The 18,032-nt window shown below is 43.4% G+C and overlaps 1 protein-coding gene across 4 annotated transcripts in view; it reads left to right on the top strand.

Moving 5' to 3' along the window:
• The window catches only part of LOC146403545 (uncharacterized), a 104,051-nt gene that overhangs the window by 28,075 nt on the left and 57,944 nt on the right, over positions 1-18,032 (top strand). Inside the window, exon 4 of one of the 4 annotated variants that reach the window (XM_084957500.1) lies at positions 5,099-6,918. The exons of the other annotated variants lie outside the window; for them this stretch is intronic. The gene's annotated coding sequence lies outside the window, so the exon portion shown is untranslated. Of the gene's footprint in view, positions 1-5,098; positions 6,919-18,032 lie in introns of those variants that run through there. 4 annotated transcript variants of the gene reach the window in all.

The raw sequence follows: 18,032 nt of genomic DNA on the forward strand, positions 1-18,032 counted from the left end.
TCTTCTCCAAAAAGAAAAAAAAAAAGATGCGGGGCTTTACTCTGATTAATCCAGTTTAGGTCATGTGCTTAGCAGTTGCTACGACCAGATAAATACCACATGATGATAGATCACTGAGGTAAAAGGTGATTGGCTCAGGCTGTTTAGGTTTGGAGAGAAAGTGTATCAATTCCACGTATGATGAAGCAAAGAGGAGGGGCAATTCCCCAAAGCGAACTCTGACTCTTAGAACAGGAAGAAAATGGGGGAATTTTAGGTAATCAACTCAGCCATTGCCCAATATACTTTGGTCCTTTAGTCTCTGCTAGCCACGATTTCCTAGCTCCTCTCCTTGCAACTGGAAATTATTATAATCATTATTATTATTATTTTTTCTTTTTACGGCCGCACCTGTGGCATATGGAGGTTCCCAGGCTAGGGGTCGAATTGGAACTGTAGCTGCTGGCCTACACCACAGCCACAGCAACTCGGGATCTGAGCCCTGTCTGCGACCTACACCACAGCTCATGGCAACGCCGGATCCTTAACCCACTGAGCGAGGCCAGAGATTGAACCCCTATCCTCATGGATGCTAGTTAGGTTCGTTAACCATTGAGCCACAACAGAAACTCCCTGCAACTGGAAATTGTTGAACTTGATTTATAACCCCATGCTCTGTCCCATTCCCTACCAGTTCTTTTCATTCTGTTCCTACACAGTCTGTTCTTAGAAGGATGGTTTTATGGAAAGGTGGATCCTGGAACTCATTCTTCCTCACCCTAAGCAATAAGGTCATGGTAAAAAGCCCCTTCTACAGTGCTGGGAACAAGGACCAGAGGAGCAATAACATTTGAAGGTCAGAGCCTCCTGGAAACATGGCATTGTCAGGAGAAAGCCAGCCCTGGCCGAGGAAGTCATCCCGTCGGCATGGCTCCAGCTCAGCAACGACAAGGCACACAGTGAAAGCAGGATGGTAGGACTCGTGACCCTGGGCGTTCGGTCAAAGGTACAGTTTCTTGGATGGTGGGAGGCCTGGGACTTCTAGTTCTCATGTGTATCTTGATCAGGGATGCGATGTGCTGCCTACGAAGGACTCACTGGTCCTATAGCTGAGAGCATGGGGGGAACCAAGGTCAGGACAGAGGAATTCAAGACCTTGAAGGCAAGGGAGTAAAAGAATCGAGATTTTCCCATCTAGCTGAGAAGAGTATCTCCAACTGAGTGCAGTGAACTTCAGTCATTCGTGAACTCTTTAGTGAGTCTGACTCCATGCTAGGGACTGTGCTGGCCCTTGAGACACAATGATGACCTTGTGAGCTTTTCTGCTTTCATGGAGAGTACAACGGTGGGAGCATGCATTGGTCAAGTTTCTTTTGGTTTTAAGGAGCAGAAGTGACGCTGGAAGCTTGCTCGAAGAATCTTGCAGGTTCTTTGAGAATTCACAGAAGGAGCTGAGATTAAGGCACCTTGGGGTACCTTATTAGCTAGAGGTTACCAGTCTTCTCTGGGACTGCTATTGTTAGTGCCAAGGGGTTTCTGTGTCCAGTCTCTGTGTGCGTCAGTTTCACATTCCTAGAGGGAGAATCTGATTAGTCCACCTCAGGTGAATCAGCTATGGTTCAGGGCCCAAGGTGATGAAGTATAGACATGGTTGTTGGAGTCCTGCCCTGTCTGCTGAGTGCAGTTTCCAGAGAAGGGCCGAATGCTGTGAACCCGAAGGCCACTCTGTGGGCGGGGAGGTAGATAAGCAACGGCAGTTACAGCCCAGCGTGGCCAGTGCTGTGCTAGGGGAAGCATGAACTGATGTGTGTGGGGGGTGTCAATCAAGATTCTTTTGGAGGCAAGGGTTTGAAACCCAACTTAAAACGAACTTATACAAAAAGGGGAACTTGTTGGAAGTTTCACATTGAGAAGCCTGAGTGGCAGGTGTGGTATCAGGGGCCACTGGAACTAGGGTTTAGATTCCTACCAGATATTTTTTTCTTCGTCTCTCAGCCTTACTTCTCTCTGTGTTGTCAACTTCTTCCTCTTGGGAAAGTTTTCTTTACACAGCATGAAATATGGCCACTGGCAGCTCCTGAGTCTCATATCTCTTGGCCTCACCACCAGGGAATAAATCTTTTTTTTTTTTTTTGTCTTTTTGCCATTTCTTGAGCCGCTCCCGCGGCATATGGAGGTTCCCAGGCTAGGGGTCCAATCGGAGCTGTAGCTGCCAGCCTACGCCAGAGCCACAGCAACGCGGGATCCGAGCCGCATCTGCGACCTACACCACAGCTCACGGCAACGCCGGATCGTTAACCCACTGAGCAAGGGCAGGGACCGAACCCGCAACGTCATGGTTCCTAGTCGGATTCGTTAACCACTGCGCCACGATGGGAACTGGAATAAATCTTTTTGTTCAGCTTTAGTTACAATAATCCTAAGGAATGAACTTGATTCACTTGTATGAGTCCATCCCTTTGTGTCTAGAGAGACAGAAAGGTGTAAAAACATATTTCACATTAGAGTTTCATATTTGGTTAAATGACAAACTAAAATGATTAATACCAAATGCTTTAGGTTAATATAGTTATCTATCCCTGCGTAACTGGTTACCTTCAAAATTAGTGACTTAAAATGACAATAAATATTTATGATCTCACATAGTCTCTGGTGGTTTGAAATTCAGTGCTGGCTTAGCTGGGTAGTTCTGGCTCAGGGTTCCTTCTGAGGATCAGTCAGGATGTCTGCTGGAGGAGTTCCCATTGTGGCTCAGTGCGTTAAGAACCCAACGTAGTATCCATGAGGATGTGGGTTCGATCCCTGGCCTCACCCAATGGGTTAAGGATCCAGCATTGCTGCAAGCTATGGTGTAGGTTGCAGATGTGGCTCAGATCCTGTGTTGCTGTGGTGTAGGCCAGCAGCTGCAGCTCTGATTTGACTCCGAGTCAGGAAACTTCCATATGCTGCCGGTGTGGCCCTAAAAGGAGAAAAAAAAAAAAAAAGATTTCAACTGGGGCTGAAGTCATCTGAAGGCTTTCCTAGAAGATTCACTTCCAAGACAGTTCACTCACATGTGCTCAGTTCCTTTCCTCGTCGGCTTGTCCACGGGCAGCTTGAGCGTCCTCATGACATGGTGGTTGGCTTTTCCCAGGGTGAGCAATCAGGAGAGGACAAGGTGAAATCCATATCTAATGGGCTAGCCCCAAAGTCACACTCTACCATTTTTCACATATTGCTCAGCTCTATTGAATGTGGGAAGGGACTAGACAAAGGTGGGATTCCTAAGAGCTAAGAATCAGCGGGCCATCTTGGAGCTGTCTTAGGCTACCACGGTCCTCAAAACACATCCTGAAGACTTGGGATATTAAAAGTTGTAACATGAAGAAAAGGATTTGCAGGCGTTCCCTGGTGGCTCGGTGGGTTAAGGATCTGACATTGTTACTGCTGTGGCTTGGGTCACAGCTGTGGTTCAAGGTTGATCCCTAGCCTGGGAACTTCCACATGCCATGGGCATGGCAAAAAAAAAAAAAAGGGATTTGTAGTTAAGTCAGTGTTTGAGAAAGGATATGTTAAACAGTTTTCTTTCCTGCTGCCTTCCATACTTTTTTTAGTACATTGATACCTGCTTTGAATTCCTGAAAGAGGGGTAGAGTAAACCACAATTTCTTTCTCATTCTCCACATTTTCTTCCAGTGGGCCCTTCTGCCCTACCCCACGCCCATTTCGTTCCCTCTAAAATCGTATCAGAATGCTACCTGTCTCCTGTTAAAAATGTATGTTTCTCTGGAGTTCCTGTCGTGGCTCAGTGGTTAACGAATCCAACTAGGAATCGTGAAGCTGTGGGTTCAATCCCTGGCCTCGCTCAGTGGGTTAAGGATCTGGCGTTGCCATGGAGCTGTGGTGTAGGTTGCAGACATGGCTCGGATCTGGTGTTGCTGTGGCTGTGGTGTAGGCCAGTGGCCACAGCCCTGATCAGACCCCTAGCCTGGGAACCTCCATATGCTGTGGGTGTGGCCCTAGAAAGGCAAAAAGACAAAAAAAAAAAAAAAAAAAAGTGTGTTTCTGGCAAAGCAACACAGTTTCATTTGGAGTTGCTTTTCTTTGGCCCTCCAAAGCCTTCTTACTCATTTGGGCAATGCATTTCTTGTGAGATGAGTGGACAGTCTCTGAGCAAATTCTGCAGGGATGTTCTACGAAGCTCTCTCTGTTGGCGATGATGTCGAGTGCTGTTGAGTCAGATAGTGACAAAGACTGTTTGAAGGCCAGCAGACATTCATACATGAAAGTGGGTGGTTTCTTTAAGACAGGTCGTTGGTGGAAACACAAGGTAGGGTTAGTCAGATCTTGTACTTTGAGTTTTTGCCAAAGAAAAAAAAATACTGAAACTTTCAATTTGGGGGCCTTCCCCTTCTCTCGTTTTTTGGTGGTGGTTGTTTCTTTTGTTCAGGTTATTCGTCATGGCAACAACTCAGTTTATTTAAAGTGTTTTATCACATTTCTATAAGCTGGTTACACCATCTTGAATTATTTAACTCAGTATAAACACTAAGGTAGTATGGATGCGAAAGTTCCTACACCATATGTGTTTATGGAAATAGGCTTATTGAGATGTTTCCAAGTACAGCATCTGCTCTTATGCATCTTTTATAATATTTTGCATCAAGCCCATACAGTAATTGATCTCCACCATCTGATAATTTTTTATTTAAGACAGTTTCTTCGCATGTTGTTTTCGGTCATGCCTGTGGGCATGTGGAAGTTCCTGGGCCAGAGACCGACCTCGAGCTACAGCAGTGACCTGAACCAATGCTGGCTCCTTAACCTGCTGTGTCAGAAGGGAGCTCCCTCTTCTCTTGTTTTGTTTTGCTTTTTTTTCATTTTTGGGCACCCTGTGGCATATGGAGCTCCCAGGCCAGGGATCGGATCTAAGCCGCACTTGTGACCTAAGCCGCAGTTGTGGCAACACTAGATCTTTAACTTACTGAGCAGGGCCAGGGATCAAACCATAGTATCCTTACTAGTCAGGTTCCTTTCCGCTGAGCCACAATGGGAACTCCTTCCCTGAGATCTTTTAATTTCTTTTATACAATACATACTTTAATTTTTAAAAATTGATTGATTTATTTTTGCTTTTTAGGTCTGCACCATGGTATGGATGTTCTCAGGCTAGGGGCTGGAATTGGAGCTACAGCTGTCAGCCTAAATCACAGCTCACGGCAACGCTGGATCCCGGCCCCACTGAGGGAGGCCGGGGATTGAACCGCGTCCTCACGGATACTAGTCAGATTTGTTTCCATGGTGCCACAACCAGAACTCCTATCCAATACATACTTTTTTAGAGAGAGCTAAAGTCTTGCATTTAAAAGAGTAAGGTCTTCTGAATATTATTTAACCTGTGAGTCACATAAAGACTGCTGAGAATAGAATTTCCCTTTCCATCCTTCTCTTGTAGACTGAATGTTTGGGCTTCCTCTGGGTTCCTATTTAGTGCTCTCAGGCATCCTGCCTTTATGCTCAAAATGGAATTTCAGGATGTCCACCATTGCCTAATAGCTTCTTTTAAATTGCAAATTTATCTGAAGATCCTTTGGTTGTCTCTGTGGAGAGAAGACTTAATAAATCCCCAAATACAACCCACAGAGAGAGCTGTACGTGCACAACTGCAGATTTCAGAAAATAATGAACCATGCCATAAGCTAGTGTTCACCTACCTTATTGAGAGAGCACTTGAAAAAATCTATTATTAATAATATTTCCTGAGTTCTCAAAACCAGAGAATCAGTTCTACCTAGGGGACCAACTTCTTGATTTACCAAAACATTCATTGGTTCAAATGTAGTGAAGGAAGCGTAGCCTCCTTAGTCTGCTGCTTTTATTCTATTTATTTATTTTTTGCTCTTTTTAGGGCTGCACCTGTGGCATATGGAGGTTTCCAGGCTAGAGGTCAAATAGGAGCTACAGCTGCCAGCCTACACCACAGCTACAGCGACGGGATACGAGCCGTGTCTGCAGCCTACACTACAGCTCGAGGCAGCGCTGGATCCTTAATCCACTGAGCAAGGCCAGGGATGGAACCGCATCCTCATGGATACTAGTCGGAGTCATTTCCGCTGCGTCACAACAGGAACTCCTTAATATGCTGCTTTTAAAACTAGAGGAGCTGCCCAAGGATCTCTAAATGTTTGAACACCAAGGTCTCCCTAGTGTGGTTTGCAAACCGCTAGCAGGATGCAAGATGATTTTAGGTGATGCATGGCTGAGCTTTCAAAACCATTTTAGTCATTATTCACTGGTAGTGGGTTGAACTGTGTCCTCCTAAAAATTCCGGAAGCTCGTACAGAACCTCAGAATGTGATCTTATTTGGAAGTAGAGTCTGCAGATGTAATTAGTTAAGGATCAAAGATGAAATAATCTTTTTTTTTTTTTGTCTTTTGTCTTTTTAGGGCTGCACCCGAGGCATATGGAGGTTCCCAGGCTAATCAGAGCTGTTGCTGCCGGCTACACCACAGCTCATGGCACTGAGCGAGGCCAGGGATTGAACACGCAACCTCATGGTTCCTCATTGGATTTACACACGACAGGAACTCCAAAGATGAAATAATCTTAGACTTAGGGTTGGCCCTGAATCCATGACTAGTGCCTTTATAAGACAAAGGAGAGAGAGATTAGACAGACTTGTACAGAGAGAAAAAAGTCACATGACTATGAAGGCAGAAGTTGGAACAGTGTATGGACAAGCCAAGGAACATCAAGAAACTAGGAGGGGGCTATGGAATAGTTTCTTCTCCAGGAGGAACCGACCCTACTGACACCTTTATTTTGAAGTCCTGGCCTCCTGCACAGTGAGAGAATAAATTTCTGTTGTTTTAACCCCATCTGTAGTATTTTGTTATGGCAGCCCTAGGAAATGAATACACTTAAAAATGTCTTAAATAAAATATACATGGTGTATGAAACCTGTTATTTCATAGCTTTACTATTTAGACTGGTATTCCCTCATCAATTTAGGTAGTGAAAAAGTGCATTGATGAAACAAACCTTACGTTAACAATCCTGTGGGAGGTAGGAAGATACGGTAAAACTCATGTGGGTGCCATGTGGAGGGGGGGCCCGTGTGGGAGGTGTTGCTGTTTGCAACCCACAGGCTCCTTCCACCTGGAGTGACCCTGAGTGAACTCTCATCTCCACCCCTTAGTCAAATCTGTGGCTTGGGTAAAATACAGATAATGGCCTGGACAAGCCCCATCTTCCTCGGCAGTAAAATGGGGACAGTGATCAATATTCCGCAGACCTTCTCTGGGGATTGTGGGGTCCTTGTCTTTGCCTTGAAATGCCAGAAGCTTCGTTATCTGAACCCGTTTTGCTGAGTGTGGGGGTGAGGGTCTCCTGGCGGCTGGGTGGATGTACAAAATAACTTTTTCTAATCAGTGCCCCCCACATGTGAGTTGTGGGGATAAATTTAGAGGGAGCTGTGGTAAAGCAGTAGGAACTGATGCAAATAGCCCTTGATGAGTCATAGCTGAAGACAGCCTTCTGTTATTTCTGGGCCTTCCGATGCATTTTATGAGTTGTGAGGGCCTCTGTCTCCCTCTTTTCAGTCCTATCATCTTGGAGTTCATACAGGTGAGGAAAAGAATCTAGACACAGTCTGACTTATCTTGGACGTAGGAACATGTATTTGAGAAAGTTTAGAGAAGTTTTGTGAATTTGATGTGGATGCCTGGAAATACTCTAGAATTGTTTCCTAAGCAGACTTAGGATCAGCAAGTTGACCTGGAGTGGGAATAGCAACACTAACCTCTATTATGTCCTAGCCAATGGATAGGCACCGTGTTAAATGCTATCTCATTTAATCAGCCCTGAAATCTCTGAGGTGGGCATTGCTATTAAAATTCGAATTTTAGAGATGGGGAGACTGAGGCATGGAGACGTTGAGTAACTTGGCACAGATCATTAAGAGATTAAGTAACTTTCTCCAGTTCATCAAACAAGACGGTCTGCCCGGAGAGCTTGCCCTCTTAATAACCTCTTTATTATACCGTGTGAAGACTTGAAAAAATGTGGAAATACAGGAAGGGGAAGGATGCCTTTAAAGGGTGCAAGAGAAAGAACATGGTCTTTGAAGTCAGGAAAATCTTATTGCAACTCTGCAAATATTTCACCTCAGGCAAGTTACTTAAACTCTATGCACCTCAGATTTCCCATCTGTAAAATGGACGCAATAATATATACATCATAGCATTCTCGTAAGGATTAAATAAGATCTATTCAGTGCAACGTGGAATGCAGTGCATGGGAAATAGCCTGCATTGTACCAGTATTTCTTCTGCAGTAACTTACTTACTCCTTACAACAACCCTTTGAAGTGGATATTTTTGTCATCATTCCTGTTTTACAGGTGAGAAAATTAAGATTTAAACACATGAAGTAACTTTCCCAACATAACCTAGTCAGCTCACGGCAGAACAAGAACTCAAACTTAGGAAGTCTGATTCCACAGCACAAAACTCTCATCTGCTTTTACTCGCTTCCTTTCCCAGGTGAAAACAACTTGGGAGTGAGGGTGAAATACAAGCTTGAGAAGACTCTGCAAGCATAGTAGCTGGGGAAGAAGCTGGTTCATACTTAGGGCATATTCAGACAAAAATAGGTCCAGCGAAGATGATATAGTCTGTGCTGTTCAGAGTGCCTCTGAAGTAGTATGTTCAAGTTTGGATACTATTTTTTAACAGGTACGAATAAACTGGAAATAACTATGATAATAAGATGGGTAGGAGGTAATCTCAAAAGAGGAATAGCTGAAAATGTTTTTGTTTGATGAGGGCCCGCAAAAGGTCGGAGAGATAGATGTCTTTGAGAAAGACCGTGCAGCAGGTTGACAGTAGCTTTGTATAATCATGCTGAGTCCTGACTCTGTTTCCAGGTTTGCCTGTCTGAGGATATTGCTATATCATTTAATCAACTTCCACAGCTTATCATACATGTGGTAATTGACTCACACTAACCAAACTTCTAAGAGACTGATGCATATACCAGAATGCCAGTTGCTTAAAATTAGGAACATAAGCACCAAACAGATTTTATACATGTATTTGCTGGTCAGAACATCTAATTTTTTTTGGGGGGTAGGGAGCTTGTATTCTTTTGTCAGAGTGTATATAATGCTGTCATAAGCTAACTTGTTAGCTTGAAAGTAGGGTAAAATCATGGGCTCTTTACAGTTTTTGACAGAGTAATGGTCAAAAATTGATACATCATGAGTTTAATAGCTTGATCTATTAACTTAATTTCATTAACTTTATATATCATTTTACTAACTGAATTTATTCATATGAGCGATATTCATATTTACTCATATTCATATGAGTGGTTTGGAACATTTGATTCTTGCCATCTGTAAGTTATATGCTTACATCTTTACCTGTTTTTCAACTGGATTACTTTTAATTAGATGGCTGGTTTTTTTTTAACAGTGTGAAGTGTTTTATACAATTATGTGTAACAGACAAACTTATTTAAAGTCAATAACCTTTTCTTTAACGGATTTTACATGTGATTGCTTCCACCGGCCATCACCTGAGTTACTCCAAAGCTTGCCTCTGGGTTTATCTTCAAGAAAGAACCTATGCTTAATCCACAGCTGTCCTATCAGTAAGACCGTGATTCTTTTAGTTGGACTTCTTTTATCTCTGATTGAATATGGACACACTGATAAGATCAAGCCTTTCCCCACCTAGAATCTTTGGGATCGGATTTCTTCAAGGAATTTACTTTAGGGCCACTTTCAGGGTCAGATTTGCCTGGATTTGCCTGGTTTTCAAATATTTAGATTGGCTTCTCTCTTTCATTCAAAGGATAGTTTTCAACAAGAGTAGAAGTGCCTCTAGGACCTAGCATATTGCTGAAAACACAGACGGGGTTAAATAAACAATGAATCATTGTTAGAGGGTTTTTAGGGGAGAGAGATGCAAGACATGGAGCCTCTATTGCACCACCCAGTTTCCCCGCCACCTGCCTCCAGTCCTGAAGGACTTAGCCTCCTGGCTGTTTATCATTGGCTGACGCTCTCCAGCTGCCAATCCTTTCCAGGAATTGCCCGTGGCTGAAGAGAACCACTTTGCTCAAGCTTGTAGGCTTTTCCCTGGAGCAGCTGCATCCAGTGACTAGCCTGTAATATCCAGCACCCTTGCCCAAATCAGGACAGGTTGAAAGGCCTCTCCCAGCTCCAGAGCTCCCTGCCGGGTGGCTGAGGATTTAGGGTTGCCAGATAAAATAAATACAGGATGTCTGAGTAAATTTGAATTTTAGATAAGCAACAAATAATTTTTTAGAATCAGCATGTCCCAAATATTGCATGGAACATATTGCTGCTAAAATTCTTTCTGCTGATTCTCTGAAATTCACATTTAACTGGGCACCCAGCATGTTTAGTTTGCTAAATCTGGCAGCCCCATGAGGCATCGCAGCCTATGCTCTTCTCCTGCAGTCCCACTTCTTTCCCTTACTCCGCAGGTGTTGATCCTGATGCTGATTCCCCAACCAACTTCCCACATTCTGACCTCTGTCTCGGCATCTGCTCTCTGAGTAATGAGTTTGCAACAGAGTGAAATTTAAAACAAAATGCCTTTCTTTGCCCTGCCCAAATTTTAGGACCAGTTGAGAGATGGGCACCTGGATCCAATAGATCTCCTTAGGTTGATTATTGCAGAGCAGAGACGAGAGAACACGGCTTAAGTCTGAGAATCTAACAGGTTCACTCATATGTCATTCCCAATTGCTTTTACTCAGAGTCCATCCCACTTAAGCCTGCTTTATAGCTGTTCCTATTCCCTTTGCATCAATTAGGTAAGTCATTCCTCTTCTCCTGGGGAGAAGTGAGTAGGGGGGCGGGCAAGAAGCCAGGACAGTTACTCTTGCGATGGCCCCCCTACATGAAAATATGAAGCCAGGGAAGGAGGTCTCCTACTAAACGGTGCTTTGTTTAAGATAAAAGCAGCCCTGTTTGAATGGTCAGTGCAAAGGATCGTATATGATCTTGGTGCAGCATAGGCTAGGACCTTCCAAAAGATGGCTTCTGTCTCCCCGTCTCTTCTCCCCTTTAGAAGGATTCCCTCAGGGCTTACGCTGGTCTCTTTTCTCCACCTGTGTGATCTGCTTTGAGTTAGTCTTAATGTATTGCTTTCATGGGCATGACCTTCAAATCCACACGGGCCTTGACCTCTCTCCCAAGCTCCAGTTCTAGATTCTCAGCACTTTGGTCCTCTATGCGTCGATTTCCTGGAAGGACCCTGGATGCGGTATGTCCCTGCCTCAGCCACACTCCTGCTTCAGTGTGAGCAAATTCTCATTCAGGTCGCCAAACGATGAGGAGCAGGTTCTGAGCATGTGGAAACCTGGAGAAAAGAAACATCACAGCTTCAAGAAGGGCAGGGACTGGAAGATGGGACAAGACTCGAATGACCTTTGTTTTCAACTCTCAAAGTTTCTTGAGCGCTTACTGTGTTGCAAGTGACCACAGGATCCCCAAATGCCCAGTGAAGGGACCTCAGCTACAGCTCTTGGTAGTTTTCTACTTGAGTGCTTCACTATTAATGGGACTCACTTTCTGCATGTCTTGCTTCCTTCTGACCTAACTGCTGGATTAGGTTTTTCCCTCTTACTGTTTTTGCTTCTTTATTTTACTAATGCTTTGTGGTTCTTTTCAAGTTCATGACTCTCCTTAGCACCCTTTCAGGGTCACCTGCATTTAATAGTCTTATTTCCTTGTGCCTGTGTGTGTGTTGTGTTCTCCCCAGATTCCTGAGACAAGTAACCTGACCAGCTGTGCTCAGGGCTTTGAGCCAGGGCAGCTCATACATCCTTGGTCAACCTGCAGATTGGCTGCCTTGTTGTTGAATGTTGACACCACACCATCTGATTATGGTTGGAGGGATTATGTGGTCCCTGAGGACTGACCCATTACCACTTCGGCAGGGCCTGTGGCATTGCCAGTCCATTCTCTTCCCTTTTGTTAAAGGAACAACCGTCTTGCCTTTTAGTTAAATGGGAAACCCTGATCTCCTAGAGGAACCTATTTTCCTTTTGTTTTTCAGTTCCTACCTGCCAAACTGTATTGATTCTGTCTTTGCAGACTGTCAGTCATCACAGGTTTCCAAAACAAAATACCATAGACTGGATTGCTTAAATAACAGAAACGTGGAGGCCAGGAAATCCAAGATCAAGGTGCCATCATCATCAGGTCCTGACGACAGCTCTCTTCCTGGCTGGCAGATGGCCGTCTTCTTGCTGTGTCCTTACATGGTATAGAGAGAGCACGAAAGCTCTCTGGTGTCACTTCTTATAATGACACTAATCCCATCAAGAGTGTCCCACTCTGGTGACCTCATTTAACCCTACTTATCTTGCAGAAGTCCTATCTCTACATACCATCACAATGCAGGTTAGGGCTTCAGTATGTGAATTTTGCAGGGGACACAAACTTCAGTCCGTAACATAAGCTGTTACCTATGTCATTTTCTCCATTCTCAATGTCACCGTTCAAATCCAAAAACTCCAGATCACTTTCTTAGACTCTTGTAATAACCTCTCAAGTTATTTTCCCTTATTTTGCTTATTTCACATCCGGCTTTCAGATTCTCTCTCTAAAAATTCACCTCTAATCATGTCCCTCTGCTGTTCAAATAGCTTAAATGGCTCCCTGTGGTCCAAATGTCTTCACTTGGCATTCAAGGCACTTTTTGTCATCTAGGCCCAGTGGATGTTTTAAATATATTCATTAGTTTTTCTTTTCACATTCTCTGCACTTGAGTCTAGTGTGTCTGAAAGTGTAGTCTTCAGGACACCTGACCCAGGTTTAACCTGTTTCTTAAGATCCTCCCCAGAATCAGTGAATGTTATCTTTGTGAGTGGAGCCCAGGAATCTGTATTGCAGATACGAATCCCAGGTGATTCTTACATATGTTAAACTTCAAGAGTACCTAGTATATATACAGACGAATGACTGGGTTACTTTGCTGTATAGCAGAAATCGACTGGACAACTGGGCAATCAACTATAAATCAAGTGTAATTGAATAAATAAAAAATCTTACAAACAAAAAAAGAGTACCCAGTATAATCAATGAGGAAAAGACTCCTTATAGATGCTTGTAGATGCACAGGAATGTTTTGTATGGGATGATGTCGGGATTAGGCTCTTGTGGTGGCCTCACCACCTTAAAAGTGGCCAGATTACCATATGCATTAAATGGCCCACTGGCATTTCTAATTCTTTTAAGGCAGTGATTTTCAAGCTGTGCTCTAAGGAGCACCCATAGGCTCCATAGGGGATGAGGAGCACGCTAACTCTCTTTTCTCCCCTTTCACTAAAATTATTCCAATTTTACTCTGTTTGTATTTTCAGGTTCTAAGATTATATTTGAAAGAAGTGTTCTGCTTGAAGGTTTTCTGTTTTTATTTTATTTTATTTTATTGTCTTTTGTCTTTTTAGGGTTGCACCCAAGACATATGAAGGTTCCCAGGCTAGGGGTTGAATTGGAGCTGTAGCCTCTGGCCTTCACCGCAGCCACAGCAACGCCAGATCTGAGCCGTGTCTGTGACCTACACCACAGCTCACGTCAATGCCAGATCCTTAACCCACTGAGTGAGGCCAGGAATCGAACCCACAACCTCATGATTCCTAGTTGGATTGTTTCCACTGCACCACGACGGGAACTCCTCTGTTCTGGTTTTAATCACACCTTTTCCTGTTCCAGATTTTAAACCATTTGAGAAGTAGATGTAGTAGTCAGATGGAGATTTTAAAAAAATCAGCTTTATTGTGGGTAAAACTCAGTTGGGGATTGCATCCTGATTGTGGCAACAACCAGGTTCCCGATGTTGTTTCTCTAAACCTTGACTTCAGGACCACTCATCCAAGGGACTAATGTACTTCCCTGAGAGTCCCCAGCTTTTCGCTCTTGTATTAATTCTTAGGAATTTCCACGTGCGGTGTGGTGATTTCCTTCTTCCTTATTGCTCAAAACCACACTCCTAACACCAACCACAGCTCCTCTGTGTGTCCGCCTGTGACTCAAAGTAGGAGGTGTGTCTTCTGTTACCAGAAGGCTCTGAAATGGGACAGAAGAGGAACAAGCATTAAATCATAAGCAAGATTGGTCTGCATTCTTGGCTGAAAGTAAGTCCCCATTCTATTTCTCATTTCAGTTTCTGCTCAGCTATGTTAGCTAATATGGTATATCAGAAATGAGGTTGTGAGCCCAGATGACAACTAAAAATCTTCAAAGAATATCATACCAGCAATTTAAAAACATCCCCCCAATTGAAAGTCTAAGAACGAAATTTTCTTTTCCTTTATATAAATTTAAGTGCAAAGCAGTTAGAGCTCTTACTAATTTGCCATTCTGCTAAATCTCAGAGGGGTCTTCCTCAGACCCCGGATAGAATCGAGTTCCTTACCATTGGCAGCTCTGGTTTTCTTCTGTTAGAATGGATATTGTTTTTCGTTTTGTTTTATTTTTGGGCCTTCCCTCGGCATATGGAGTTCCTAGGCCAGGGATCAGATCTGAGCTGCAGTTGTGACCTGCATCGCAGCTGTGGCAACACTGGATCCTGAACCCATTGTTCTGGGCTGGGGATCAAACCTGCATCCTGGGGCTCCAGAGTCCCTGCTGATCCCATTCCAAGAGCAGAACTCTTGGAATGGATGTTGTTTTCTGTGAGAATTTTCAGTACTATGAATTAAATATTTTCTGCTTTGTTCTTTCATGGCACATGATAGATTTCACATTGCTACTGGCTTTGAAGTTATACCTAATATATGACTCACATTGACCAATGGAATGTTTTACCTCCTGGTGGAACCTTTAAGAGCCTGTGTGCACTCTGCTTAGTCCTTCTGCCCTGGCAGTTGTGGAAATATCAGCTTGAAGTGGAATATCCAATGGACGGGGTCCTTGATTTACTGTGATAAGCAGAATCCCCTTGTTGACTTGTAATAGACAGGTACGGATGGAAAAACAAACTGTTGGTGGCAAGATTATGTTTTGGAATTGTTTGTTACTACATAATAACCTAGCTTATGCTGACTGATACACCTTCTCAGGAATACTGAAATTGCTCAAACTACAGTCTTTCAAAAGCCCCACTTTTAAGGAGTCTAAAATCTGAATAGGTCACATATAAATACAGCTATCAAGCAGAAAATTTAAAACATAGTCACATCCTTTGCCTTTTGAGTAGTTATTATAAGCAAGATGATCTTCCTGGAACCCTGAACTTGGTATGTTCTTGACCAGACATTCAGGGGTATCTGAAAGAAGGAGAGAGACAGTGGAAACACACACGTGCAAAGAGAAAGTCAGCCAAGTCTCAGCCTCACTAGGATATCAGTTAGTTTGTGCCAGTTGCTTGGAGACCATGATGAACAAATAGAAACTCAGGAGAACCTTTCTCAAGAGATTAATTATGGCACCAGACCCTGTGTTTACTGTATCTTGGGGAAAATTCCTCTATACATAATACTTCCTGTCTCAGAGACTAGCTTTTGTGAAATTTAGAAATTTACCCAAGTGACATGCCTAGATGATTATTTGTGATGCCCTTCTCTTCCCTTTAGCTTATGCAAAACCTCCTTACTCCCATCTGTCTTTTGAGGGCTACAGCTTTGCCACCCCAGGGGAGAACTGAGCGTGAGCCCTGTGGGGTGTTGCCTCTGCTTTTTCCAGGGAGAGGCATTTCTAGGCCTTTGCTACAGTGTCTGTTACCATGGGCTCTTGTTTTGGAATTGCCTAGACTAGGTGTTTGCAAACTGTAGCCTGTGGGCAGAATCCACTCCATTGCCTTTTTTAAAAATTGGTAAACTATCAGTTTATATTTACATTTATATGAAACATTCATTTATGACATTTACCGATAAATGTAATGGTTTTTACATTTTAAATGGCTGAAAAAAATCAAAAGAAACATATGGCATGACACGCTGTTTACACAAAAACCAATCTTGATGTCCATATATCAAGTTTTATTGCACCACAGCCATGCCCATTCGTTTCTACACGGCATGTGGCTTCATTCATACCCCAAGGCCCAGTTGAAGAGTAGCGCTTGAGACTGTGTGGCTTACAAAGACAAAAATGCTTATTAAAGCTGGCCCTTTGCAGGAAAGTTTGTGGACTTTCTCACCCAGGCATATGAGTTTTGCCTCCTTCAGCCGATCCCTGGCTTAAAACTGTTGTTACTGTCTCTGATGTGTTCCTAGGGCCCGGGTGAAAATAAACACTTTTTTACAGTGGGTTCTATCTTGGACCTTGCCTTTCCTGCTTTTTTTTTTTTTTTTTTTTTTTCTTTTTTTCCTTTTTCTTCTGGGCTTGACTTCTGATACTTCAGAAGAACAAAACCATTTCCTTCACTACACCTGTGCCTGAAATGATAGGATGTGACCTACTGGTCCATTTTCCTCCATGGTTCCCCTAATCTTCCTGGGATGTCTCAGTTGAGTTTAAAAAACAAAACAAAATAAAGACCTAACTTCTTAGTTGGTCCCATTCTTTCTCTTCGTAAACAGGGCTAATCCTGAACGATCCTAGTGTCTTTTTACTCTTTCTTTTTTTAATTTTTTAAAATATTTTTTTAAATTTATTTTGCTCTTTAGGGCCACACCTGCAGCATATGGTGGTTCCTGGGCTGAGGGTCAAATTGGAGCTGTAGCTGCTGGCCTACGCCACAGGCGCAGCAAGGCAGGATCCGAGCCGCACCTGCGACCCACACCACAGCCCACAGCAGTGCCAGATCCTTAATAGTGCCAGATCTTTAACCCACTGATGGAGGCCAGGGATTGGACCTGCACCTCACAGTTCCTCCTCGTCGGATGCGCTTCCACTGCACCACGATGGGAACGCCTACTTTTTCTTTATTTCTTTACCTCCCCCTCCTGCACCAAGACATCTCTTTTGCTAACCTATTCTATTAGATTTTCACACTGTGGCTTTTCCTCATAACGCAAGAGAGAGAATCAAGGAGTTCTGGCTCTGTCTAGAGCATTCATTGTTGACATGCATCTTGTCTGCCTTCAGCTTCTTAAAATGTGTAATTCCAGCCAGGAGATATTCTCCCATCAGACTAGCATCAGCTTAGGCCTGGGCTCAATGTATTATTGTCCTGCCTGCCTCCGCCTTAGAATGTCTCTCCCCCCTTTCTCTTTCATCGTAAACTCCTCACTTAGAAAATTCCCAGGCTTGATTCCTTAGGGCGTAAGCAATACCTATGTCTCTTCTTGAAATAGCTGTGTCATCTTGTCAAACTTAATACAGTTTTGGTATTTCGGCCCTGACAGCCTGTCTTCCCTCGCCAGTTGGTCCACATATTCTGTGATGACCTCATGTAGCACCCCTAGTTTTCAGGATGTTTCTCCAGTTCCTGATGGACTTTTAACAGACTTAATGGGGGTGCTTCTGAGAAGTGTTCTGACCTGGGCTTCCTTTGTGGGGTGAATTAATGTGTTACAGCTGCTGTAACAAAGTACCTGCTACAAACTGTATGACCTAAAACAACAGAAATGTATTGTCTCAGTTCTGGAGGCCAGAAGTCTCAGATCGAGCTGTCAGCAGGGCTGGTTCCTTCTGAGGGCTGTGAGAAGGACTCTAACATATGACTTTGGGGGGGATACAATTCATTCCAAGCTTCTCTCTCAAACCTCGGCCCCTCCTCTATAAGGTTTCTTTGCACCTCAGGTATCCTCTCTCTTTTAGTATCAACTCATCTTTTCATTTTATAGCATATGTCCTTTCTTTTTAGTGTTCTAACCTAGCTTTGAAGATTTCTTATTTTCCTTTTATATTGATTTGGCTTTTTCTCTAGGGCCTTCTTCTTTCTCCCAAGAAATTCTCTTTTCTTCTAGAGTCTCACCTGATCAGCTAGCGTTCTTTTATTTTCTCATTTTTTGCTTTTTCTCCTGTGTTCTCACTGCACTGGTAAAACTGAAGCATGTTTTTAAAATCTGTGCTTTTGTCTCCTATTTCCTGAACAAAACTGATTCCCAGAGACAGTGCCAGGTAGAGGCCTTAAAAATTTAA

Source organism: Sus scrofa, chromosome 5 (assembly GCF_054392235.1).
Source record: "Sus scrofa isolate SSC_HxYL_T2T_F1_AM1 chromosome 5, Sscrofa_HxYL_maternal_Yorkshire_Landrace_v2.0, whole genome shotgun sequence".
NCBI classification, from domain to species: Eukaryota; Metazoa; Chordata; class Mammalia; order Artiodactyla; family Suidae; genus Sus; species Sus scrofa.